At 41.1% G+C, this 27,483-nt stretch overlaps 1 protein-coding gene across 7 annotated transcripts in view; it reads left to right on the top strand.

Annotated features, from left to right (window-relative positions):
• LOC100650490 (zinc finger homeobox protein 3) overlaps positions 1 to 27,483 on the top strand; it is a 403,793-nt gene that overhangs the window by 179,768 nt on the left and 196,542 nt on the right. For 6 of the 7 annotated variants that reach the window (XM_048410380.1, XM_048410379.1, XM_048410378.1 and 3 more), the window contains one exon: positions 2,886 to 2,974. The gene's annotated coding sequence lies outside the window, so the exon portion shown is untranslated. Of the gene's footprint in view, positions 1 to 2,885; positions 2,975 to 23,589; positions 24,659 to 27,483 lie in introns of those variants that run through there. The other variant, XM_048410381.1, reaches the window with a different exon arrangement.

Raw genomic sequence — 27,483 nt, forward strand, 5'->3', positions numbered from 1 at the left:
AATATCGATCCATTTGCCCTGACAAAATAACTGTTTGATTAAAAACGATATCTTTTTTTAATTAATGATTCGGTGCGAGGGATGATCGTTTTATGAAAATGTGACAAAATATACAACTTCTTTTTATCAATAAATACCATAGAGATCTGTCATCTTTAAATATATCTGTTTTGCTTAATCTTCCAAGCATTGAAACAATTTCGCGTGTGTTTGCATCGTGTATGTATTTTCAAAGTTTCTCAGAATTTGATATTGCTTTTTGCAAATTCCAAAACATTCAAATATCTTAGAACGATTTACATATAGCTATGTGTTAGAGAGATAACATATTATATGTTACAACCAACCCAAGTAGTATACTTAAGTAGTGTACCTAAATAACAGTGCAAACGATCACATATTATTTATCTAACAATTATTGCTCCAATCACAGAAGACACAGCTTTATCCTACAGCGTTTCTCGCTATGATATTTTTCCCAGCAAATTCTGCCATCTTAATTACAGAATATCCATCTTTTCTTTAGCCGATCAAACGTACTCCTAAATTAAGAAAATTTATAAAAAATGAAGAAGTTCTTTTAAATTCTTTGTAAATCCTTCCCTGTTTCGCGAGTTCCTTGTAAAACGAGGACATGGAGCGAAATCGCGAGGACTATTTCGTTGGACGCGCGCTTCGAGCGACAAAACGCCCCGTTTCTATGCACAATCGTATTTATATTTCTTAGGCCGAGCTCGACCGCGCAAGATTTATCTCCGGCTAAGAAAAGGACGTTGATTTAAGATCACGGACTGTATTATAAAACGGCGCATGCTTTCTACCTTTACTGGCCCCCTTTTTTTCTCCCCCTTCTATCTCTCTCCCTTCGTTTCGTGCATTAATTGATCCATGGTGATTTATAAACACGACCAGATAATTACGATCGAACGTAGCCGCCGCGGAATTTTATCGTAAACGTCGCGTTGTTTCAAAGGATCTATCTATCGTTTGTCGCCGTGAAGAATCTTTGTTAACGATTTTTCAAGCCAACAAGAACTGCTTTCACAACGTCAATCGCTTACGTGATTTAGGCTGGTGAAGTTGTGCTTGCTCCTTTAAATCTGAACATTCCTTTTACCGTAAACCATCGGTTCGATTAAATTTGATTTTAGTCGATGAAAAGGATCGACAATGATTTTATTTTATCCCGTTAGAAAATTAACTATTCTTGCTCTTAAAATAATTAAGAGGAATAGTTCAAAAGAATCGTATTTGAAGAATACAAGAAAGAAATATATCACGTTTTCCAATTTCTGCACGAGAAACAATTTTAAAATTCAGCGCGTTGCCAATAAATTCTGTATTATCGAAGCTACCTTTACGTATGAGCTTCATTTTTAAAAAATCTCACCTCTTTGCATCAAATTTCTAATTACCAAGAATTTCCAACTCGGAATAAGATTGAAATATTAATTTGATACAAAAATATTATGAATTCTCGTGTAACATACGATATCCTACAATATCTATAGACTTCGTAATATCCAGATTCTCTTGATATCAACAATTTCATAGATCCGAATGTAAGATCTCTCCATATTTCTGCTACAATACTTCCACACAGACGCTAAATCATAAAATTCTCATCTTCGACAACGCACATTTTCTCGACCGAAGACCTTGGCTCGCAGTAACAGTCACCGCGCGATCTCACCCCCTGATCACTGTCGTGTTGAAGAATTTCGCAAAACTCGACTTGCAAATTCGCTTCGAAGCAGCAGCCAGCGGCGCATCGACCTCGTTCGATCGCGTCAATCTATCAAGACATTAGCCGGCGATTATTTTGTCCGATTACGTAGTCGGTCATTTATTCGCTGTCCACCGCTAATGGAAAACTATTCCGCCCCGCTTATTAACGATCGGAATGTCGTTAACAATAAGAAAAATTATCATCCACGGCAACGTGTTCTCCACGTATATACATATATATGTAATGTACATAAGTGCATTAGTATATAGGCATTCAGACGCTCGACGGAATTGATATCGGTGCGAAATCATTACTGGCGCGCGCTGCATTGGCTGCAATTTGCGTAACGATAACAATCAGCTTTAAGTGGAACAATAGGCTGCCGTGACGGTAATTAGTGCCGCGTACTGTCTGGCGTGATGACAATTGCGCCAGCAGCGATGGTAAATAGTAACATTAATAACACTGGCCGATAGCGCGCAACCAACACCAGCGCTCGCACAGCATCGCGTAGCTGTCGCGCGAACATAATGGACCGTTATTATTCTCTTCCGTTAAATATTTAAATTGAACGGAACGGCCGGTTGGATTCGATCGCGATCGTCAAGTGATTTTCAAAACGATCCCTCGCCGTTGTGTAATCGACGTTACCGTTCGGCGAACCGTGCTCCTCGCGTTTATCATCCCCTTCGACGCGACATTGAAACGCGATGGCTCATGCTTATCCTGACTGTTGAACGATAAAATAAAAATTCCAAGCGGTTAGATACCTTTTAGTTGATTTTTGGTTGGATAGATTGGTATTGGAAGTAACAATTTGCTTTTGGAGTAAAGTTTCACGGTGTAGAGTTATAAGGAATTATTTATAATTTGGAATTATATATTTATCCAACATGGCTAAAAATTATAAAAGTTTATTATACGCGATACTATGATTGTCGATCAGAGATAGAAAGGAACGAAGAGTAAGACAATAGCAATTCTAGAAGTCGAAATGATTGTTCAACTAAGTTATTATAAAAGAAAAAAAAGTGCGGTAGACGTTGGTAGGTATCTAATGTAATGGAAATCTGGCGTAACTTAATGCAAATACGAAGAAAGTACACTTTAAAATCTTATGGATGTTGGAATCGAATTTAAATCGATGTTGTTTCAGTTTCAGGTCATGCAAGCGAAAACGGCCCACTTCAATACCAAATTTAAAGTTTCTACTTTCCGTTAAACCAACAACGCTACTGACCAAAGGTATTGTTCCATTTATCTACTTTCATCTAACCATAATTCAAAAACATTTAGTATTACCTATAGTATTAGTAACTTAAATTAAGTTGTGGTTAGTTAATTAGAGAAACTAGTTTGTTCTAACTACTTGAATTCTACTGCGCGTGATCATGAAAACGAAGAAACCATAAGATCAGTTTATTCTAAAATAGTGAACAAGTGAATGGAAAAACTTTTAAACAATTTTCCAACGAAACTATATTATCCCATGGCTGAATCAGCGACATTTTTCATTAAGAAGCGTGTCATTGAAGGAGTAGAGGAAATCTGAAAAAATTATAGAGAGCACCATGCAAATTTGTCTACAAAAATTTCGCCAAAATCACATACTCGATGACTTCCGCTTAAAATCTCGGTTCGTATTTCGCGTCACAAGATACAAACAACCTATCGTTTCTATATCACATCGGAAATAGAAAGATTTTCACCTGGAGGAAATTCAGAGCAGCACGTCGCGTCGTCTCGACGCGAAACGCCCGCGAGACCGTTTCGGAACGTCGATCGTGGACAAACGAGAAACGCCAGAAAGAAAGAAAAACAAAAAGAAAAAAAGAGAAAGAATATCGTGGAAAATTTTTCTCGCGTTCCACGCGACGTAAGCCGGCCAGCCTGTGGACGGGCATTGAATATAGGGACAGAGACGAAACGTTCTCAAGGCGGCCCGACGACGCACGGTCGACCTTTATTGGAATATTTATGGCGGCTGGCTGTACGAGACGAATTTTTATCGATCCGTTCTGTTGCCGCACCGTCGATGCTAGGTTCGACTCTCTCGATCTCTCGGCCGACGGAAATCGCGATATTTATTCATAAGACTCGGTTAGAAGGCGCGCGCGGATCGCGCGCATAATAAAACCCGCGTATTGCTCGGCCGGCTGTCACTGCTTTTACCCATCGCGTTCACGTTGATTTGAAGAACGTCCGACGTCTCGCTCTGGTTCCTCGTCCCTTCTTCGTGTTTACCATCCTTTCTTCCTTATCTTTTTCCCATTTCGTCTGTTGCGGTTAACACAACTTAGGCATAGTCGTATGCCTCTAGTCTTCGTCGAGTATTCTTTAGTTTTCCTTCGTTTCTTTTCGTTTTGTCTTTTTTGGCTACGATAGCTGGAATTGTTTATTACGCACGATAAGATTAGATTATTTTGTGACATTGTATTGAAAGGTTGATGTAATGGCAGCTGTGGAGGCTCGATCGTAATCGGAAGAAACGTTGTGTGAAAGAATGAATATTTCAACGAAAAAACCGATTGAACCGGTGTAGATATTATGAGCTGAAAATATTTCTTCGTGTGACTTGAATGGTTCGTTGCTTTAATATAGATAGAAAATTGAATTTTTGTTTATCGCGTTTGGACTGCGCTGAACACGTACGCACGTGTTATGCCACGTCAAAGCTATGAAACTTCTGCGTACAATCTTTCAATCGTATTCAACATATAATTCAGAGGTTATTCACATTTTTAATAATGCCGACACATAGATACTCGCAGAACGACTATAATTATATATTATTCCAAATCTCTTTTTTCGATGTGTATCTCGAATGAACAAATAATTGAAAGCCAAATAAATGGAACAGAATGACTCACGCATTCTGAATATTAACAAAAGGGCAAAATGAAAATTGTGACAATTGTCACAAACATTAACGGACATTTGCGTAGTTTTTATTACATTTCCTGTTCTTCTTGTCGTTTACCAATTACGACATACACACATACATGCAATATTTATCTATATCATGAAATCAATATAATATTCTGCGTCGATATTTTCAAGAAAACAATGTCGTTTCATTTCAGTAAAATTTAAGTACAGTAAATTATTAAAACACCCACACGTCAGGAATTTTTTCGCTACGGTTAGGTACTGTTCGAACTTTTCCATCTGCTATTGTCCAGAGAACACTTTCGCCGTATCGAATAAATTCGATGGTCTAATAATTTCTTCTTAAAAGGACGCGCGGTAATTCGAACCACCTACCACAAAATAGGTTTTCGTTGTACGCTACCAATATGTTTTCCGGTGGCTCTGCCTCTCTCTTTCGCTGCTCCTTCGTTTCTTCCGCTCCTGGTTCGGAACCCACGGAGAACCGCCTACAAACTTATTACTCTGGCTCTCTCCGACGCTAGGTGTTATTAAAAATTAGGGAGTGGATTCTAGACACCGGTTGCAAGTCACCGGGGCTGAGTGACTGAGAGACGCGGCCCTGTAATTAAAAAATTACAGAGACGGCTGAGCCACCGGTTTGTTAGTTTTAACACGGCCTAAGGGAAGATGAGTGTGCGTTCCAGGGTGAAACGTGAGTTCCTTCGTTCATTCATGGCGCCACCAAATTAAGGAGTATTACGATCTTTCGTTTTATCTTTGCCTTACCTGCTTCCCTTTCGTTTGTCGTCCATTAAGAAACTATTACTTATTTCCGCTTCTCTCGATAGTGCCTTTTCTCTATTCTTTTAGCCGCATTTCACGTGCCTTTGAAGTTCCGGTATAATAACTTTACGAAACATCCAGTAGTTTTCTATATTGGTTGAATTTCAAGATTCCCTCGAAGTTCTACATTCCGTTACGTAATACAGAATTTGTAACATTTGCCAATTCGTTTTACGGAGATCTACCTTTTTTGATAATAATTATTTTTGTATTCAGAAACGTTGAGTTTAGTAAAAAATTAAAGAGCTTAATTCCTTTCTTTATCATGTGGCGGCACTCGACAACAAATACCACCGCTCGACACTAACTTCAGTCGAACGACGGTAGCAAAGTGGTCAGCGCCTTAGGCTACAAACGTTTCGGACCCGGGTTCAAGTCCCGGCGACCGTAGTTTTCCGATTTTTCTTCTAAGATTCTTAAATGAGAAGAAAATACAGCCTTACCCCCCCCCCAACAGCGACATCTACACCCGCAGCCAGAATCATCTTATCTCAGCCAGCGGAACACCACACCAGCCGAAGTTTACACACAGCCATCAGTACGCACTATTACCACAAACAACTTACTTACACTAATCACCTCAGCTCAGTCATAATTTCACCTAATCGGTAAAGTGCACCGTTTAATCATTGAAGCGGATTGTTTAGAATATTGTACACAAATTCCGACAAAACGTCTTCCCGCATCTTTCAAATTTATCCAAACGAATGACGAGCCTAACAAAAAGCACACTAGTGTTACCCGCCGCTCGCTTAAATGACTTTTCCTGGTGACAAATGATATCATTTTTCCATTTCCGCTGCAAAATATGCTACAATATCTATAATACTAACAGCACCGGAAAATATCATCTTTCATGTTCAACCTCCGAGCGAACGGTGCATTAAGTAAGCAGGATTAAGCAGCCGTTTTCATCCTCGTGCGACATCAAACCGTGTTTCCACTAGCCTCGTTGCCAGACTAAATGCGGCGTTAAATATCCATCCGCTTCTCACTCTTAGCACAGCAATTCGTCATCAATCAACGAGCACAGATCCTGTGGGCCACTTCACAGAAATACGACTCGTGTCCCATATAAAGCCGGATTCGCACGTTTGATATCGAATTATCGCTTGTAAGTGGTATTATTAATTAATTTTAAATATTGATTAAATATTTGTATTTTTATGAACATAGAACTAAAGAAATGAAACTTAGGCAGAAACTTAGGTAGAAGATGTTATATTTTATCTATAATTTTGCATTTAACATGCACTTAAAATTAAACTTAAAATTTTCACCACCTGATTTAATAATTTGTCTTAATAATTTCTTGTCAACTGACGAATGTTCGATACTCCTGAAATGTCGCTTGAATTCGACTGAACAGAAATACGGTTGAAACTAAAGCAAAATAATACGCGAAGCGGAAAAGAAACGCAACGGGTGAGGGAAGAGAAAAGAAATGGGGACGAACAAAAGAGGTGCAGAAAGAAACTCCCACACGCGTAGCGTCCTCGCGGCCGAGAAGAAAGGGAAGAAACTCGCAGGTAGACCTTCTGCCAATCCCTTCGTCTTATCCACGATACTTTAATATCGGATATGGCAATAAATTACGTATCGACGTAAAAGCGGCTTCTCTGGCCCCGTGCTCTGGCAGCACGGCACGAAAACCTCTTCCTCTTGTGCCCTCCTGTGTCCCAGTCCTCGAACGTGCTTTCTTCTCCTTCCTCTCTCTCTCTCTCTCTCTTTCTCTCCATTCCATTCTCTCCTGTTCTGTTTTCCACCCCCCTCTCACGTTCTATCTCGTTCTATCTCGATGTACACGTGAACAGACGGGGTAATATAATCACACTTAATGACACTCGATACGAACATGTAACATCGGCATTGCACGAGATACCGGGACGATAAGGGACGTGTTTTTCGGGACACAAGGCGCTCGTAAGTCCCGGCGTTACATAGGGACCGGGACACCGCGCCGGTTCTGCACTGTATTTATGCATTGCGCGGTGGCTAATCTGGCCGGGCTTGAACCGTCGTTTAATTTAAAGTTCGCCCGGCATTCGTAATATTTAGTGCTCGAGGATATCGTTCGACAACCAGACAGACACCACAAGTCGTTCTTGACCTGTGGAATTTGCGACTGGCTCTGAGAGAGGCGCTGGAGGCTTTTGAGTGCGTATGGGCGCTACGTTGAGAGTGATTGGTCGGTGGAAAGGGTTGCGAATTCTAGTTAAATAATTTTATATCGTTACCCGAATGTTTAGATGAGATTTAGAAATAATTATGTGAAGGCTAATTATTGGGAATTAATTAATCTTATTATAAAATCGTACCATTCATTTGTTATCTTCGTCAATAATATTTCATTAGTTTGGAAAATGAATAAAAATATTTCGTTTGTCTATTAATTTATTCGGAAGAACGATCTCTATCTAGCTTGCGATCTATTTTATATCTTTCTCAACGAATCTCTGTCCTGAAACGAATTGTGAACACCGAATGATGAAATTCATTTGGTAAGTTTCAAGTCGATCAAATAACAATATGATCTAATTACTTCATACTGTAAAAACCGAGACATTGATCTACTTAAGTCTCTTACATAAAAATTTCGCAAATGTAAAGTTTAACAAGGATAGAAAGCAAATTCTGGTCGTACTATAAACGTCATCTTAAAAATGTACAAAAATAAAAAGATACATTATCTGAAATAGATTTAAAATTTAACAGAACACACGCTACAAAAATTGGCGTGCTGACAAAATTCATCAAATACACTGTATTAACAAAAGTTCACAAATCACTAAAAAGCTTTCGTCGCATAAATCTCAATTCACTCCTTTGATTAATTTCAATTAATCATTGAAATTTCCTCCTTTTACATACAAATATACCAATTTTGTCGTCGCTATCGCGATCCACCCGCTCCGAGCCGCCATCTAAATCAACGTACAAAGACGCGGCATGCGGATAGTTATGTGCAAAGCAGAAATACACACGATTCTCTATATTAGCATTTAGTAATTACCTTATCGAGTTGATCGGCCTGTAGTACAGCGTATCGAGCTTGTATCTCCGTTACGTCCTTCGCGCCTTCGTGGCACGCGAGCGATTATCGATGCACCGCTACGTTCATCACGAACGTTTCTGGCTCGGGGAATCACCGTCTACATGCCTCTTCTTCTTCCCCTTACCTCGCGCTCCTTCTTCCATTCGAACGAAATTTCTCCATTATTAGATGGAACGTTCACCTTATCGATCAATCTCTCCTTACTACGTACCATAAGTTTTCTCTTTTCTTTTCCGCTCTTCCGTTTTGTTTTTCGTCTGGATTTCTTGCACGTCTATGGTTATGTCTAGTTGGACACGTGTATACTTGCCGGATGAAATGTAGCGAGACGCTAGAGGCACGCTTGGATATAAGTGGCGGTACCTTTGACGATACGAACGATAGGATGTGAGGTTTTCGTTACATTTTGCCGGATTAGATTAAATTTTGCCTCGTGCAAATTGGATAAAGTGGTGCTACTTGAGGTATACACGGAAGGATTGAATTCTTCAGTATGCAAGAAATTCGCTGTATTTTTGTTGCAATTCTTCCTTTGATGTAGAAATAGAAGTATAATATGTACATGTTCCATAGAAGTATTATTTGAACAAATTTCATGTTGTTTAGAACCTATGAATTTGGATTATTTTCAATAGTTTCGCAGTTATGCTTTCCGTGTGCAGAGATACGTTAGAATTCGATAGGAATTCACATTTATTCCAAATTTAGTAGACAGGTTATTGTCTTAAATACTTTCCTAGTTTGTGCTATACAAATAAGAAGATACATAAATAATTTATTGTTCTAGCTAGACTTTTCAAAGCACTATTTCTGGAAAATATATTTTCCTACGTCCAAAATATCTTTTGGACCTATTGTGTGTAGAATATGAACATAGCGGCCTCAAATCAATGAGTTATATCGCAACTTATAGTCATAATTTTTATGAGTAGGTACATATAGTCACGAAGGACGCTCTTTTAAATCACTTTCTCTTTGGCCTCGCTCTGATCGTGTTCGAAGCGCCTTCGAGCATCGTGTCTCTTTCTACTTCCTCTCTATCCTTTCTGTTCTTATATTTTTTATCTTCGTCTTTTTTTGCCAGAACCACGAGAGATCCTAAATTAGAAGCAAATCTTGTATCGTTAACGAGAACATAGAAGCAAAACGTTTCTCTTTTCTGTTTTCCTCTGCACACATCTTTGCTTTTTCTGAAGTAATTCCATTTTACTGCATCGCTTACCTGACAACCAGATATTCGCAGACCGCTCGAATCCACACGATCGAAATTTCACGCCTTTACTTGGCCATCGTAATCGGTTCACAGAGATATACTACGGTTCCAAAGCTAGAGCTCTCCTGGTCAGTTTTGTTCCCTAAACCCTTATCTATGTTCTTTTGTTTGGATTTATAAACAATACAGATTTAAGATATTTTGAATGAGATTTTTAAAAGAATCAATTAGTTTGAAAGAATTCAAGTAGAATTTAGTAGAAGAAAAATGACTGGCATTCTTCGGTTTTAATCGGAGACATAGAATAAAGTAGTTTGGGGAAGCGATTAGTAGAATATTCGTAGTTTTCCACAGTTAACCGTATTCTCGTTTGAAATTTACCTAGTCAGTTAACTTCCGTGCTTATCATACATTTCACTATGATTTTAGAATTCATAGCATTTAGCTCAATTGTTTTTCTACATCTTTCGTTGTCTTTTGCTTTTCTTTCCTTCTTCTTTTTTTTTTTTTTTGCCTGTAACTAACTACTTGTTTGTATAAAAACCATTCGACCCATCACATAAAAAAAGTTCATGCATTCTCACGGAAATTTGAAAAACGAAACGCTCAAAGACCAACGTATCGAAGTTTCAACTACATATCGTGACACATGGGGACCAGTGACGTCACCGGGCTTTCGTTTTATCACAACTTACGAACGGGGACTTGCGGAAGGTCAGGGCTATTCTCCCGACCCCGAAACGATTTCATCGTGTGTATGTGCCGTGACCACGCATGGCCGTGGCAAGAATCGCTGTCGACTATGTTGGAGATGCGCGTATATACGTAACCACACACAGACACACATATGTACATACAAGTATGCACACACATCGGCCTCGTGCACACGTGAGTAATCGTATCGCGTGTGTGCAAACGTGTACACGGTCGGTATATGTGATGTGCACCTAAGCACATAAGTATAGCCATAACCGGCAACTTCGTGAATGGAGGAGCGACGGACGATCAATGCCCCCTTACGTTTATCTACCGCTTTTATGTGCGTTTCACTGGCCACCGCGTCGTGCAGTCAGCTCCACGTTTCTGAACACGTATCCGTGGCCATTGATGTGACCACCAAATCGCCACGCAAAACCAACGCGTTCCTGATCTAGTTTTGATCACGAGAGATTGATGATTCATGAGGTTTCTTCTTGTAGAAACAAATTGACGTTGCGTCGTGTGAGTCAAGAGAACGACATCGACGTGTGTTTGAAAAATTAAATTATTAGATGCCAGAATGGGAATGAAAATCTACGTTGAGGATTACTGCGACTTTATTAACTATATTTTGAAGACTTCATTTCTGTCTATTGCACTCTAGATTTCATTCCCTCGCGAATGTTTAGAAAATTACTATAATTAAATACACCGGAAGATGATAGAGAAGATAAGACTACACATAAAGTAGTATCTGCTTTTAATTACTATAATAAAATGAATTACGTATTATTTAGTTATTACAATTAAGTATCAAGTTAAAGTAACAATTAAGCAGGCAATCGTGATAATGTATCACTCTAACATGAGAAAATTGAAAACGTACTATCTTTGTACTAATTTTAAATCTTTGGCAAGTATCTCGAATATATCAAACTTGGTATAATGAGAGAGAGAGAGAAGAAAACGGTCGTCTCTCGTTGCGAGAAACAATTCTCATCCCCTGATCGAAGTCTTCAACCCCCTTCAACCGAAGAAGAGATATAAACCCGTCTTTACCCGTTTGAGTTTCCGTCACGTTCTTCGTTCCCTCTTCTTTTGTCCCGTCACACATGCACGCACGACGGTGGCCACCTCGCGAGCTGGCCGCAGAAATGCAAATAGCGAATTGTTCGCGGACCGCTCGCTTTCAATGTCCGCGCTCGAGGTGTTATTCTTGTCCGTGAATTACCCTCGAACGCCTCGCACGGATACTCCTCGAATTTGCATACCGACCGTGAAACTGGAAATCATTCCACTGCACGCCGGCTCGTATTCCCGATGTCTGTCATTAGCCTCGTAAAGATCACTGAAAAGAATCGACTTTCGTGTTTGAAAAGCAAGATCGGTAACATTAGTTGTTATTCAGGTTCGATCTCTGGTTTTAATTTCAACGATTACATCCTTTGTCGACTTTTTAACGTAGAAGAATCAGATTTTTTTCCCGCCAACTCGGCCAATTCGGGATTTCAAAGTAATTATAAACCTTAGATGCAAATCTGTTAGAGGGAAAACTTGCATTATTTTGGGAGATACATAAAATCACGAGATTTTCTCAAAATCTTTTTACGGCCATTGAGGTCATTGAAGTTTCTTAAATGGCATCGTGTATTTTTAATTTCATTGCGTTATAATTAATCTTCCACTGACAAGACAAATTCATTAATCTAATAAATATATTATAAGATCGAAATAAAATATACTTGACCTTAGAAAATATCGATATGGAATTCTTAGTATTTAGGTACTAAAATAATTGTATTTTACTGTATTCTTTTTTCGGTATATAATTTATGATAAAATGAAACGTATCATAAGTAACATATGACTAAGCGTTTTATAGCTCCACGAAATTTTTGAGTGAAAAATAAGCCTAAATATCTGGTATCTTGGAGCAATAAGTGTCTGGAGTTAAATAACGTCTCTAATGACTCCCCTCTCCTAAATTGCAAACGAAGAAAACTCGTTGAGATTAAGCAACAATTAAGAAACCCACATTTCCCAGCAGTAACGATTTGTTGATTTAATTGATCCCACTCAGACATCCGATGGAAGGCAAACTTTCACCTGTCAACGGAGCTCGTACCTTGTTTGGCAAACAATTTTACGAGAGATACGTTTCGATGGTGCGAGTAATAGACACGTCGCCGTTTCTTTTTTATTCGTCGCTTCTCGCACCACAGCCTTATGGAGAATAAAAGAAGGGGTAAAAGTCCGATCAGGTGTACGACGATTTAATGCCGCGACGTGCATCGAGCGTAAGATAATAATGGTTCGAAGGAACGTGTACGTATAGTTAGACTGGCGCTCGGTGTAATCCTGTTTACAGATCGAACACATAAACTATAATAGTGCACGATCAGCCTCGTGTTCAGCTGTGCACGTCCACGGATTTCATAAAGAGGAGATATTAAACGCGGTATAGTAGCTTCCATGACAAGCGAGATCGTAAAATCGACCAAGTGTCGAAATTTGCATGTTCCAGCGTTCGGATGAATCAAAAAAGGCCACGGGGAGAACATAAGAATTTAATATCTCGGCAGTCGGACGAATTTTTATATTCCTTATCCATATTCTTGCTTGTTAGAATTTATTTTTTTCAGTTTATCGTTACACGTCATCCACTCATCGTGCATAAATTTTAGTTTCTTAATTCTCGTTTGATTAAATTGTTGCAAATGATTGAAAAATTATATGGAACGTTGGGCTGAATATATATCGAAAAAAAATTTAGCACTTCGTTGGTACACATTCCATTTTGAATAGAATTATCTGAAATATTTCTTTAACTTGTTATTTCCCTGATCGAATTACTTCGAAATTTTCCTCTAGTCTCTAATGGTTTAATTTCAAACGTAGAGCGCAGTATGAAACATAAAAGATTCGTCTTGTTCGCGAAACAGTTTGAATCACTTGCTTACGTTGCAGGTTCATCTCTAGACTCTTTGTTGTACGAATAAATCCAGCGTCGATGCTACACATGTCGATTTTTGATGTTCAATCAAGCTTTAACAAAATCAGAAGTCTCAAGGAACGCTTTTCGCTATTAAAACAAAAGCGTGTACACGATCAACTAGAATTGTCGTTGCAATCTAACACTTCCCAAACTAATATGCCTCGACAACACTGCCGTTGTTCCCTCGTTCAAACTTTCACAAAAGATATCCAAAATCCCACATTACCTGATCCTTACCATCAATAATCTTGAAAAAATTCGAAAAAAAAATTGGGCCAGATAGCTCGCGATCTGGTCTCTACTTTCTAGGAAACGGACCATAATGACCAACAACACTTCGAAACGTGTTCCATCCAAAGGTACAAAGATCGGACCTACTCGGTGCGGGACTAATCTACGTTAATTGTGGATGAAAAATTGTAAACAATGATAATAAATAACCGAGAGGACGAGTAGTGACCATGAAACGCGGCACAGGTACTCCTATACCTTAGTTTGCCTGACAGTTACAAGAGAATTAGGATTACACGGCTGCGAATAATGAAGTATCTTTCTGTCTACGATTGCGTACAATACGTAGACAATGTACAATTCGTGATCGGACAATGGTCAACCGGTGGCGGGTGGTACATTGTTACTACAGTTTTACCGTCAATTTTCGAGCATTCACGGTCATCCATGACGAAGCAGGTGCTACGCGTTCTTCTAACGTCCTATTGGGGGTCGTCGAATAACGAAGGGTCCTCGTTTCTCTACGCTTTGTGCCTGCTCGTTGCGTGCTTCTTTCCGCTTTCCTGGTCCCGGTACGGTCGTCGAGCTGACCAGTGTCATTCGGCGATGAGCCTCACGGTTAACAGGTTGGTGGAACCTGTCTACGTGACCTTGATCCTCGAATTTCTCTCTTGGCACCGCGATTCGAAAACACGATTGTTCGTTGATATCGTATCGACTCGAGATAGAGGGTTGTTTAGCGAGAAGGGGAAGTTGGTATTAGCATCGAATACAGAACGTTCAAGTGGAAGGTGTCTTTATCGATTTATATTTATGATTTATTTCTTTCCTTATGATCTTCAATGAAAATCGCGTTACATAATACGATACAGATGTGGCCATTTTTATCGAGTTAAAGGAACAAGAGTACAAGTAATTTCAAAGATAAGAAAATATCAAAATAATATCTCTTCTTCATAAAATGCCTACTAACCGACTAGAACATTTTTCTAACTTATGATTGATTGGTACAGAGACTGTTATCGCTTAAATGGAATTACTCGCTTAATATTTTATCAACCTGCATGAAAACAAGAGTAAAATAATCGCTTCTGCTTCTCCAACGTAATATCACGTATCGGAGAATATATGAAACATATTTTGATTTTATAGAAAAATGCATCGCATCATATCCAATCGATGATCCTTACGATGCAAGAACGATCTCATCAAATCCTCCAACTTGACGATCCAATCATCCATAGTCCTGTTGTTTCTATCCGTTAGCGTGATCTTCGCTGGGAGAGTAACGTTCTCTACGTCCTCCCTCCCCTTTCTTCTTGTTCCCTTCCGCCGGCATGGTAATCGCGGGTCGAACAGTTCCCGGTTCCCATAGTTTCGTGCTTAGATAGTTTTTCGGGCGATGCGGTTAGTCATTAAGTCTTGGCGTAAACGCACCATTCGAGGACGTCCCGGCACTCCGATCGTCTGACGGCGTCCTTTTTCTTCTTCTCCGATTGCTGAGAAGAGGAAAGAGGGACACGCCGAGCACTCTCTAATTGCGACTAATTTCGTTAATTACCGTAGAAGCAGCGCGCGGCAGGCCACTAATTCGGGGGTCCTACATTGTGTCTAGACTTTAAACTACATTCGCGTATCCTGCCGGCTGCTCGACGCCGATCCCCCCATTCCTTTCATCCTCCTTTCCGTTTCTATCTCCTTCAATTATCCTCCGCTACTTCTCAACGTCCCCTTCCATATTTGTCTCACGGTTTTTCTTCGTTCTACTAGGATATAATAAAATAGGATTATTCGAGTCACCTAAGCTTCCGCATCTTACAATTCGATCTTGAACTTTGTACACGATAATAAGACTTGTTGCGTATTATGAAACATCATTAGCGTGTAATGTACCTAATCGCGTGTACTTCTCCAATACCTATTAACCATAAGAAAATGTCGTGCGGTTTAGATCAAGCAAAAAAAAATATCAAATATGAGAAAATGATTGGAATGACCTTATGGTAAGATTATTTGACTCAGAGAGAAGGTATACGTTAATAAGTAAAGAATATATACACTTTATTGAATTATGAGAGTCACAATTAAGAACGTTGATGTTTATTAATAATTAATGGTTATTAAGAATATTAACCATCCTTATAGGAAGTTATATCTTCGCAAAAAATACGTTTACACGATTTGACTATGTACGATGAATTTCTTATAACGCGGAGCACTATCTTATGAAAAATATATCTTATAACATTATGATTCTCAGTCGTTTGGAAATGCGTATAATTTTTCAAAGGATTTAACTTCCGATGTTACCCAACGAGGAAAGTTGTTTGCAATAGTTATTTTTGCAGTTGGGTGTGTGAATGAGGAGGCTGTGAGAGGAGAGGAAAGAGAAAGCGCGAACAACGAGTTATGGCATCCTGGAAATGAACTTGTCGGTTCGCTCTGATTCTTATTGGAATTCTTCTCCCCGCGTGGCTATTATTTTCTTCGAATTGACTTTTGCCCGATGATGGAGGAAACGGAAAACGGAAATTGGTAAATATGTTTTGCGAGCGATGCTAATTGAAGTTGGATAAACATACAATGGATTTGTTAATCTAGAATGCTTCTAACGATATTCCAATACATTCGATGAATTTCAAATCAATTCTATCTTATCAAGCATTTAATTGAGCAGTCGATTTTAAAGCAACGAATTCAAACTAAAAACATCGATCGCGATAAAGCGTAAGAAATATTAATTACAATTAATCACTTGGTACGCGTAAAAGTATACGCGATATTTCTAATGTAAAATACACCACCTAACTTTGTTTATATAGTAAACGCCACAACAATAGACGAGGCCCAAAGACTTCAAACAATACTACAATCATCATATTTAAAATAATCATTATAAAAATCTTCACAACCCTACATTATCTTCATCGTTGCTCGCTATTGTTCTATTAAGAAGATACGAATCGTAAGATAAATAATCTTAAGAAATCTTCACCTCGATTCTTTGATATATCTAACGAGAAACTTAAAGACAACTGGTAGTTACTTATCTCGTGATGGTTTTTCATGGAGCAACATCAGCAACGGCACAGCCGAATGAACAGGTAGATGGAAAAAAGGAAGATTTTCGTAAGAGGAATGGAAGGCTTAGGGGGAAAAGAGGGGGAGAATGGGGGTCCTGAGGACGAAAAAATACTCTAGCTGGTCCTAGACAAAGAGACGAAATCTTTCCAAGTTCACAGCTCTCAGCTACGAAAACGTAAGAAAAATATTTTGCTTTGAATACCGATGGCTAACACCTGCTGGAACAATTCTATCACCAGGACCAATGGCTACCTAACACACACAATCAAGGCGACTCTTTTGCCGAATTTCTCTTCTCTTTTTTTTTCTCGTTTTCTTGTTTCCTCTCGTTGGTCGTAGACCGTCGTCTCTTGAAACATCAGGATCATCTTCGTAACTGTGAAGACGTAAATTCCAAGAAGCAACGGAGACAATAGAACGGATCATGCTGCGCGATTCTCTACCGTTGATCGTTCGTTGTCCAGATTTAGCACAGATTTAGCAGGGGAAAAAGTTTCTCGGATTTAAGCGACTTGACGAGATGGTGTTTCTCGACATTTGATGTGTGCGGTGGAAGAGTGATTGAGCGCGGAGCTAATTTTGGTACTAATTCATCTGTCATCGCGTGTTGTTTTAATATCATTCGTGATGTTTAGGGATTTGATAAAGAGAAATCAGTACGTGACGTATCTTGTTAACGTTTATATCGATCTTTACTTGTTATTAATTAATAATATTAATTATATATTATATTATAAATTAATGCTCTTTTACTCCGTTATATTAATTGTAGAATATTGTACTCTGGTTTGATAGAAAATCCTTTTAAAGAAGTCGTGATTTTTTTTGTTAACGAATAAGATACTTCGAAAATTACAATTATCGCCCTTACGTAATGTGCTAGCTATCGCGACCATAGAACCATAAAAATTCAAATGGTACAAGAACTATCCTACGATACTATAATCGTAAATACCTTCTTTTCTAAACATTCTATTCACTCTGTGCCTAAGTAAAGCCGAAGCAAAAACCACACTAATCCGCCTGAACAATCAGGAATTCTTAGGTCACGAACAACGCAGCCTCGAAACCTTCGAAACAACCTATTCGCGAAAGAGTCTCGCGAATTCTTCGCGTTCGTATCCCCACAAGCCCATTAAATTCTCACGTAATTCGTCACCCGTGTAACCAGCTCCATTATTTAACGAAACCGCGCACGAATCGGTGGCATTCGGACTTCGAACGGTTTCACCGGGACAAAACCTGACCTCACCCTCGCTCGGTGAACGCGAACTCGTCAGAAAATTACGTGGTCTCACGCGCGTGCACACGATTCGGAGGGTCGTCCCTGGTTGCGTGTGCATCGAGCACGTACAGGAGGGGTGGAGACAGCAACCCTCTCGAGGAAGGACGTTCTCTCGTCGACTCGTGAGACGCACGCAACGTGGCCTGTTGCCAGGTGAACGGTTCCTCGGGGCGAATCCTGGACGCAAAAGGGGTGAAGAATAGGACGAATATAGAGGAAAGAACGAGAGAGACAAGAAAAATGTCGTTGATGAGACGAGGAGCACGGGCTGGCCAGTGGGCTGCGCAACTTTTCAACCGGAAGGAAACCGGACTGACCAGACTGCCGGGCGCCGTGAGTTTCACCCTCCTTTTGGTCGACGAACGCGAGCCACCGACCTTCTTACCGATTCGTACACGTTAGCCAGTTTAACCGACGAATAAGGATCGCCATCGTGTATTACGCTCGAAATCATAAATCTCGTCAAACTGGTCGATTTCGCGACCGTTTTCCTAGCCGCGCAAGGGGTCGGTAAATAAAGAAGGGGTTCGAGTTGCGTCGGACTTTTGACTCAAATTAGTTGGTTGGTATTCTTGTACTGACTGATCGGACGTTTGTTCTCTTTGCGTCGTCTGTTGGGTTTGGTGTTTGATTTGAAGTTGTTTTAAAGAAATGGTAATTGTAGAAGCCGAATAAACGTGAAGAATGCGGTGGTAGATGTTGGATTTGTAACATCTCGGTACTGCTAATATTCCGATAATCTTCTCCAAATCTTCGACAATTTTTCGTTGATATCGTTCTCATTGATGAGTTTGGACGTCGTGATTTCGCGATTTTCTTTCTTCTCGTGGATATAGTTCTTATATACCTGCGTATTTAGATCTATATTTGTGTCCACGCTTAACTTTTTCTTTATCGTTAGAGAGTTATCAGGTACTCGTCCATTCTTTCTTTATATTGATAGCCAAGAACACGAAAAAAGAGTTGTAGGTACCCGAAGCAAACTAACAAAAATCCACACAGGGACCATCATTCACGCATGCCACCGTAAAACACAGGTCTCTGGAAAAGTCAAGTTCACGAGCAAGGAAGATTGCCAGGAACCGAGGCGAGCACAACGTCGAATCGAAATCAAAGCCGGACTAGCGCGTTCTCTTCGTTCGTTGCTAGCTTTTACTGCCCGCAGAAATTTCCATAGGATTTAACCGGTGGCCGCGCGAACAGTTTCGCGTCGAGAGATTCTCTTTCGAATCGTTCGGATAGTTGTCGAGTAAAACGATAGTAATTCGATTTTACGGCCAGAACGGAGCGGAATCGTTTCGGGTTCCCAAGCGGCCGCGGCGTTTTTTTCGCGCGGAGCGTTTCCCACCGGCAGAAAGCGGATCGTCGACTACCGTGTCGCTGTTTTAACTCTTTGTAATATTTCTCATAGTTCGGGCCACGGTCAGCAGCTCACGGTGAGCGCCTCAGCGACGACGTGGAATGCGTGGAGCTGGCCGCATACCGAAGTATCGCGGTACGTTTTGACGACCCCATAAAACCGCGCGGACGGACGAACCACCGCTCCACGCACGCTCCGATCCTTTGTATTTTTTGAGCGTCCTGATTTCTCTCTTTCCTCTGTCCTCCGTCTGTTGTCTCAGAGATGACGGATTGAAGAAAAGTGTTACGCTTCGTGTGGAATCTCTGATGCGAGGGTAGCAGGTATGATTAACCTTTACGTACGTAACCAAAATTCCATGGTTGCAGGTGTATAAGGAAATTCGAAGCTTTAACACGTAAAACTTTCGTATAAATTTCAACATAAAGATATTTAAAAATCGAAGAGCCTGCAGAAGCAATTTTGTGATATTTCTATTGGAAATTGAAAAATTTGTAAAAGCAACTATAAAATCGCGCTACATGTAGATATGTTTTCCGCACCTCGGTGTTTACACACCACGTGTCGCACGAAAACTACTGGATCCAGAGTCGACGTATCCAATTATGATAAATTTTTATAATACGATAAACAAAATATAATTGTTATATATGGATCTAGTATTCCAATATAAGGAAATTATATCTATCCATAGATGAATTGCGTTCGAGGAACTCTGGTCACTCTTGACGAGTGAGAAGAGAATTAGATTTAATTACTTGGTGTTGGAAGTGATTTTAGAAAGGTATAAAGAGCAAACGATCTATGGCGAAGTCCGAGTGAAACGTTGGAGAGATCGTGTGGGATGATAGCAGAGATTGGAATACTTCGAGGCTTTAAAGGTGGTTTATTATATCGTATATTTTATCGAGCTGGAATACAGAAGGAGGTTGGCTCTCTTTATGCGGGAAATGTGCCGGAAATTAAACTTTGAAGGGAAGAAAGTGTTTAGAATATGGAAAAAGGAGAAAGCTACGAGGAGAATCTCGGATTTGGATGAATTTTTCATAATGATGAGTCGGGAAAACTAAAATAAAAAACACATAAAGAATACAGTGTTCTTAAAACTTGACGAAAGTACAAGATATCGTCACAGTTAATTTAATAACAACATCTGTATCGATATAATGTGTACATGTAGGCTTCTGGAACGTTATTCTTCTAAATCTAACTTCTTTCTCCTTGTTGTATCATGGATTCGGTTATTACAAAATGAGACGAAACTGTACAAAATTGGCAAAAAGTTAAAAGAACTCCGAAATTAATTTCCCCCCAAATTGTCTTCTAATTCTCTTTATTCGAATGAAAAATAGAGCGACCAAATTAATCGTGCTTTTTCGTTCAACGTTACGAACTCCTTCACGAGCAAACTCCTTCCCTTCTTTCGGACAACTTTTACATCTCGTTTTAAATCACAACGCGAACACGAACACCTCAACCCCACAATTTTTATCGCGGCTCTTTATTTTGCCACCTTCAAAAGAATCCATCCAGGATTCATAGAGAACCACGGATTTTCGAACGTCATTAACGGGAGCGTTCTGTTCGAAAAATGAAAAAAAAAAAAAAAAGAAACGAAAGAAAAAGAAACGGAAGGTGGCACACATCCCTCCACGAAGGAAAAGTGACTCACCGGAACGAAAAAAGGAATCGGTTTAAAGTCACTTTACGAGTTTCCCTTTGCTAGAGACGAGACACCTGGCTATCCAGGCATCGGAATCCTGAAAGTGCAGTAAAACTGACTGAACATAGAGCCCGGGGCAAAGGGGTCCCTTTTTAAACGAACACTGCGTGCTCCCTCTTGGTCCATCCATTCACAGATATCTTCTCCTGCCCCGTACTCTCTACGTTTTGCCCCTTAAACGGCCGGTTCAACCCTCTTCGAACGCAACCGCACGCTTTCCGCCGGTCAGTCCGTAGACAAAAGTCTTCCAACGTAAATGTTTTGATAAAATTATCAGTAGCAGGTTCTTTCCAATGAATTGTAACGTTCTTTGTAGTGAATTCTTGAGACGCGAACGCTTTTCAAAGTGGAATTAATTTCTATGTATAATATTCTAATAAGGAGTGAAACTCTTTTTCCTATTTTGAAAGGATATTCTCGACGAACTTGCTTCTTACCTCTTCATTCTTTTCGTTACTACAAGGTTGTTTTTTCCACATGGACTCTAGAATTTGATGGAATTCGAAGATTGAAATCTAAGTAGAAATTTGAGTAGATTTTATAGTACGATAATGGACATTTTTCTAATTTGTATAATAATGTATTTTAATACATTTTTCCTATCTTATACGACACCTACAAAACGATATCTGTTTAATGTACTTCAGTTATTATCTTTCAATAGCAATTATTTCATTATTCAATGTTTAACGAGTGAAATAAATATTTACACGATACGGTGGCAAACAGAGTGCGTAAAACAGTCACGGTACGTCGTTTAATTGGTAAAAGAAAGGACTGTTTGCTCTTCTAATCAGAACTCGATCTGAAATAAGACGTTGCAATTAGCTTCGGTTCTAATAAACCTATTAGCGGACGACCTTGAAACAAGATGTTCTTGGAAACTTCTCTGAGGCCTAGTTCATTTATCTTCGTCTCGTCCTTTAACAAGGACGAACAAATCGAGCTAATTAAAGGCCAAAGAGAGCCATGAGGTTCTAAGAGGCATCGACAGTCGTCCCTGACGGAAAACGAATTTACGTGCAAATTAACAGGCAAATGTTTCGAAAGCATGAAATCTCCTAAGCTAGTGATCAGTCACTGGTAACACCGACTCCTACCTACTTTCGTAGTGCTTGTGTTAATAAGCGTTAATATACGGTATCATTATAAATAGGTGAAGCACGACGTACAAGCGAGGAAAACATTGACATTTTTCATGATCGTCTCTAATGAAGGTCTTAAGTCGAAGAAACGATGAGTCTTCCAACATGCTATAAAAGGATAGATTCTTGTAGCTGACTAAATGTCCCACAGAAACTCGTCATCCTCATTCAGAAACCCGATGGAAATCGCATTCTTGCGTTTTCTAGTTATCTTTCGCAGGAATAATCGCTGGTAGTCGACACAGCGAGGACACCAGTACCAAGCACAATGGCAGTTGTCGTCGTTTTGCGCGAGAGGAAATACCGGTACCTACCTCGCTATGCTTCGTACTAACCTTTTCAATTTATTCCGCGGAGAGACTTTCATAACATTTAAACTTACGTAGATGACGAATAAATCGCACATTTATACGAATTTGTCAATTTTCCATTAGAGGGCGTAAACATGGTGGAAATGTAATTTCCACCGGATTGAAAGATTCTCAAATATCCATCGTTACGCCGAACGGATGATAAAGAGATGCGTGGTGAAACGGAGACGGACCCTCGTCCCCGTTAACGAGACGCGACGAGTCACCGAAAACGCACTTGCTTCTCCGCTCGACACTCGTCCAAATTGATCCGGGCTGGACGGTCGGCGACGCGAGTCACAATTTAACAGGTTCTCCTGAAAAGGAGGAAATCATGCACACACACCGATAAACTCTCACACAGGGACCGGGCGGGCTGGTCGAAAAAAGGAAGGAGAACGAAAGTACACAACGAAGACGTCTACCGGCGTCTCCTGCCGTCGGAAATCCTGGATCTTCGATCGAGTCGGGCAGACGATACGTCCGGACGAGCGAGCGAGCGAAGAGGGAGAGCGAGAGAGGAGGCAGAAGAGAGCCTACCCCTCGGAGAGGAAAGTTTACCGGAAAGATATCCGGGAAGTTGCAAGGCAGGAGCAGCGACTCGCGTCTCTACCCCCACTCGGTGTTCCCGGTGTCTCAGCAGAGTCGTTCTCGGCTTCTGCGCTGTCGCGGCAGCGCTGTCTTTGGCCGGCCGCAACCACGCTGAACAGTAGGGGTAGAGACTCGGGTCGCGGTGGGAGAACAGCTCGGCAAGCTCCCCCACCAGACAACGTCAACGCAGCATCCAGGGTCGGCGAGGCAACGCCCCGTCGCGGCATAAGTCTACGCCCAAGTTCTCCCACTGTCACGGCGGCGCAGCTGCCGCGGTGCTCGAGGCGTAGAGGGGCGCGTGAGCGCAGCTTGGTGTGACGGTGAGACGAATGGTGGGGATAGTTGGGGCACGGAGCACACTCGGCCGTCCCGGTGTCGTGGAGGGGTGGAAGCGGCCGGCCGCGGAGGGGCGGGGAAGCGAGCAGTTCGGCAGCGCGACCCGACGTGGGCACTTCGCTGTCCGGCCTTTCCTTCATTAAAATATTATTCCGTGCGTAGAGAGAGAGAGCCGCGGAGCCCGGCGAGCCCTCGCCGCCGTTTTCACGCCACGAGCAACGCACTCTCACCACCCCCTCGTCACGGGCCTCGCATCGTTCGCGTTTATCGAGGGGTTGGACGCGGTCGCGAAGTTGGTTTTTTTTCTGCCGGTTGGACCGCCACACTCGTCAACGAGGATTATCAGCAAGTCCGCGCTGCGTGTGCGACCGAAGAAAACGGTGTTGCACAACGAGGATCGGTGTTTCCACGTAGTGCGTGACTTGTTCTCGGTCTCGTTCCGTGTCCTCTAGCCAGGCTGTGACGCGTCGCACGGAACCCAAAGGAGACGAACGGAACCAAAAGAAAGGAAGGGAACATACGACTCAGCTATCATTCGACACAACAACGTACGGACTACAATCACGAACATCGTCATACGGAATTCGCTTGGATCACGGTAGAGCGAATTGGTGAACCGGAAATTTGTCGCGAGCAACGTATGACCGGCTGTAGCGGCCGACAGATTCTGTATCTGCTCTTCTGCGGAGTCTTGGACAACGAGTGTCGAAGTGTCGGGACGTGCTCGAATCTGAAAGGATAGTTAGCGTGGTGTATTCCGTAGTAGATATTCGTATTCGCGAGGGTGATCGTTCTCCTGCTATTATTGGCTCGTGGTCGCCGCCGAAAACTGTGTGTGGTGCTTTTTAAACATATTCGCATTTCGTATTTCTCGTTACATCGCGTTCTCATCTTGGCGTAAATAACAAATTAGGTTGGCATACGTCTCTTTTACAACCCGGTTCCTCGTTCACGACCCGGTTTAGTGCGAAACAAACGTGCGAAACGCGACCAACAAAAAGTGTTCGGACTATTTGATTGATCGCCAATTTTTTAGTTGGAAAAAGAGATAAAAAGATATAAGTATCGTGCTTCGATACAGTGTTCTGAGGGTAACAGTGCAACTGCTGCTTGAAGGGAAACTGGCAGCTCGCGGGATATGAACCCAGGTACGTGATCATCTTATGCCTACACAGGATGTAAATCCACTGTTAGTGATCTAGTTCGCGTTACGACCAGTGATTACTATCCTTAGAGTGATAAAATCGATCTTATGGTTCTTGTTTATCTCGGCGGGATTGATAAACGTCATCCGGATCAATCGTGACGAAAATCGGATGCAACATTGTGCTGTGATGTAAAGTGAGGTTCTCTAGATGGTCGAACAAATTTGTGTGTAGGATATAAATTCCCCTGAAATCGTTTTCTGGATGTTGAATGTGAGTTGAGTTGAAAAACAAAGTTTCTGTGAAGTACTATGTGTAGAATCATATAGTTGTTGGGTTCCCGAAATGGTCCCCGTCAAGTTTGTATCGTAGTTCGTGAAGATTTCCTTCACGGTATTCCATTTTCCACAATATACACTTTCTCATCACTTCATTTTCCACCGTGCATTATAAATCATTCAGTTTGGCCCAGCTCGCGTTCCTGTTCTCTCGCTGCTCATCGTGAATCACGGTTATCTGGAGAGCATCGACGAAAACTGAAAAAGTGCTTGATATTCAGGAGAATGACGAACAATCTTTATCTTGAGTACTTAAGTTACAGTTCTCATGGAAATTTCATGTTATTTTCAATCAGTGAAAAATGTTTTACTCCTCTATTGGTCATTAATTATGTACATATATGGGAAGCTTTATTTTACTCTCAACAAGTGAAAATACTATTCCAAAAAAATCTTACGTTTCTTTATTACCTACAAATTATACGAGAAGTTCCGTTTTACTCTCCATCAGTGAAACATATTTCCCAAGGAGAAATCCTATGAGTATTTCTTTATTATCCATTAATTGTGCGTGAAAGTATTACATTTTACTCTCAATCGGTAAAAAAACAACATTTGAAAAGAAGAACTTATATTTCTCTGTTATCCACTAATTATATCGTAACAACGATAACGATCGTGTTTGAACGATTGCTCTCGTTACGCTCGTATCGCAATGCGTTGGAATCCGCCAGTTTCACAGGGAATTCGACGAATTCACCGGGTGTCGAGCGTTCCTCCCTCGCGTCGAAATTTCAACCGGTTCCGGTGAACGTTAGTCGCGTTCGTGTGTTCGGGAGGTGCGTGCAACGAGCGCCGGGAACGCGTTGGAAACGCGTGCGACACGCCAGATTTCGATTCGTGCGCAGATAAGGAAACCGGTATTAGGGACCCTCTCGAGCCGGCAAGCCCGTGATACGCCCGTCGCGATTTAGATATCCAGCCTTTTGTTTACCAACATCGCACTCAGACGAAGTGGAGGTTGCACACCGCGATTAGGATCCGCGAAAAAATCCGTGTAATCCGGCTTGTTCGATAACGCTCCACTTTCAATGCCAATAACGTCAGAATCAATGTCGATCTGTCTCGAGCTGTCTCGTTGAATCTGAAGGTATCATTTCGAGTTTTTCGTGTTTGAAAGGTGAATAAGTGATGGAGAAGTGGCAGGTATTTAGATGTAGGTAGAACCACGCGATCGTTAATCGCAGGTATGTGTTCACGAGGATGAAATTGAAGTTTGCAGAGAAAGAATAATCTTGTGTGTGAACGCAGGTGTTTTGGGTTTGGTACCAAATTAAGTGACAGTGATATTGGAGATAATAGTTATTTTCGAGTTCGTTGTGTATCTTTTGATAATTGTGAAACGTTGATGTGCCTGTTGGTAAATTCTCCTTTGGTTTCCATCAAAAAAGTATTCTTACTTTTGTTGGGAACCGCTTCGGATGTTTGAGTTAAAGAAAGATTCTGTAGTTTAGTAGGGATATTGATAAGTATTACAAAATTGTGTCAGGTTCCTTAAAGATAGAATATGAAGAAGGATCCTAAATAAATAAAAACGATCTCTTACAATTCGATACCTTAAAAATATTTAATCGATCCTAAAATAAAATCCTGTCAACCATTGTGTCTCTAATTCTATCTTCATCCTCCATCAAAACTATCAATACATCTATAGTAGAATTTATGTTTTGTTCGACCGAAACCAATCCAGGTTTCCATATACCTTCGAATTACCTAAATCTTTCTGAGAATTCAAAGATACCATCCGACTCTTGTTTCTCTCCTTGATCCACCCACAACCGTATAAATCCGTACAACCATGGAAGAAAACCACCCATCCAAAAGAAACCGGACCGGACAGTTGATCCCGAAGGAATTCCATCGAACGAATTTCTTTCCTCCGATTTTCACGAGCGAACTATTCAATTATCTGTATTCGGAGACGCGGATGCAAAGGTCAGCGAAGCATCGACGTCGAAGGCGAAGCGTATCCGTTCCAGGCGCTCATTGTTACTCGAGGTTGTTCGATAGGGAAGCTTGCACGCTGATGTTTCCATAAACAGCGAATAATTCGGTGCCGCTTTCTAGCCAGCCATTGTGACCGATCTTTTTTCCTCCTGTCTCGACGCTCTGTCTCGTTTCACCTATCGATAACGAGACGTAGAAGTTAACTCGACCTGTGGAAATCCCTAGAGACGACCACATATTCGTCCTCTTAGGGAGTTGACCTCGGTCTGAAAAGTCAGGTTCCCGGTTCATTTCCCACCGTCATTAGACGATTTATTTCTCTAAATCGAAGCCCGCCGGGCTAATTAATCGTGATTAGCTCGGCGAGGCAACGTTCGTTCGGTTTCCTGGTGTTGGTTTGCCGCGCGATGCGTGCGCAATTAATTAAAGGCCCGCGCGGTTTGCATCTGCCGGGTGCTTTCTCGAAAGACAATTTACCATCGGGGTCAACGGTATCGCGTTGCTCGATGGTGCGCCGCAGCTCGTGCGTAGCCGGGCCTTTAT

This window comes from Bombus terrestris, chromosome 11 (assembly GCF_910591885.1).
Source record: "Bombus terrestris chromosome 11, iyBomTerr1.2, whole genome shotgun sequence".
Lineage (NCBI taxonomy): Eukaryota > Metazoa > Arthropoda > Insecta > Hymenoptera > Apidae > Bombus > Bombus terrestris.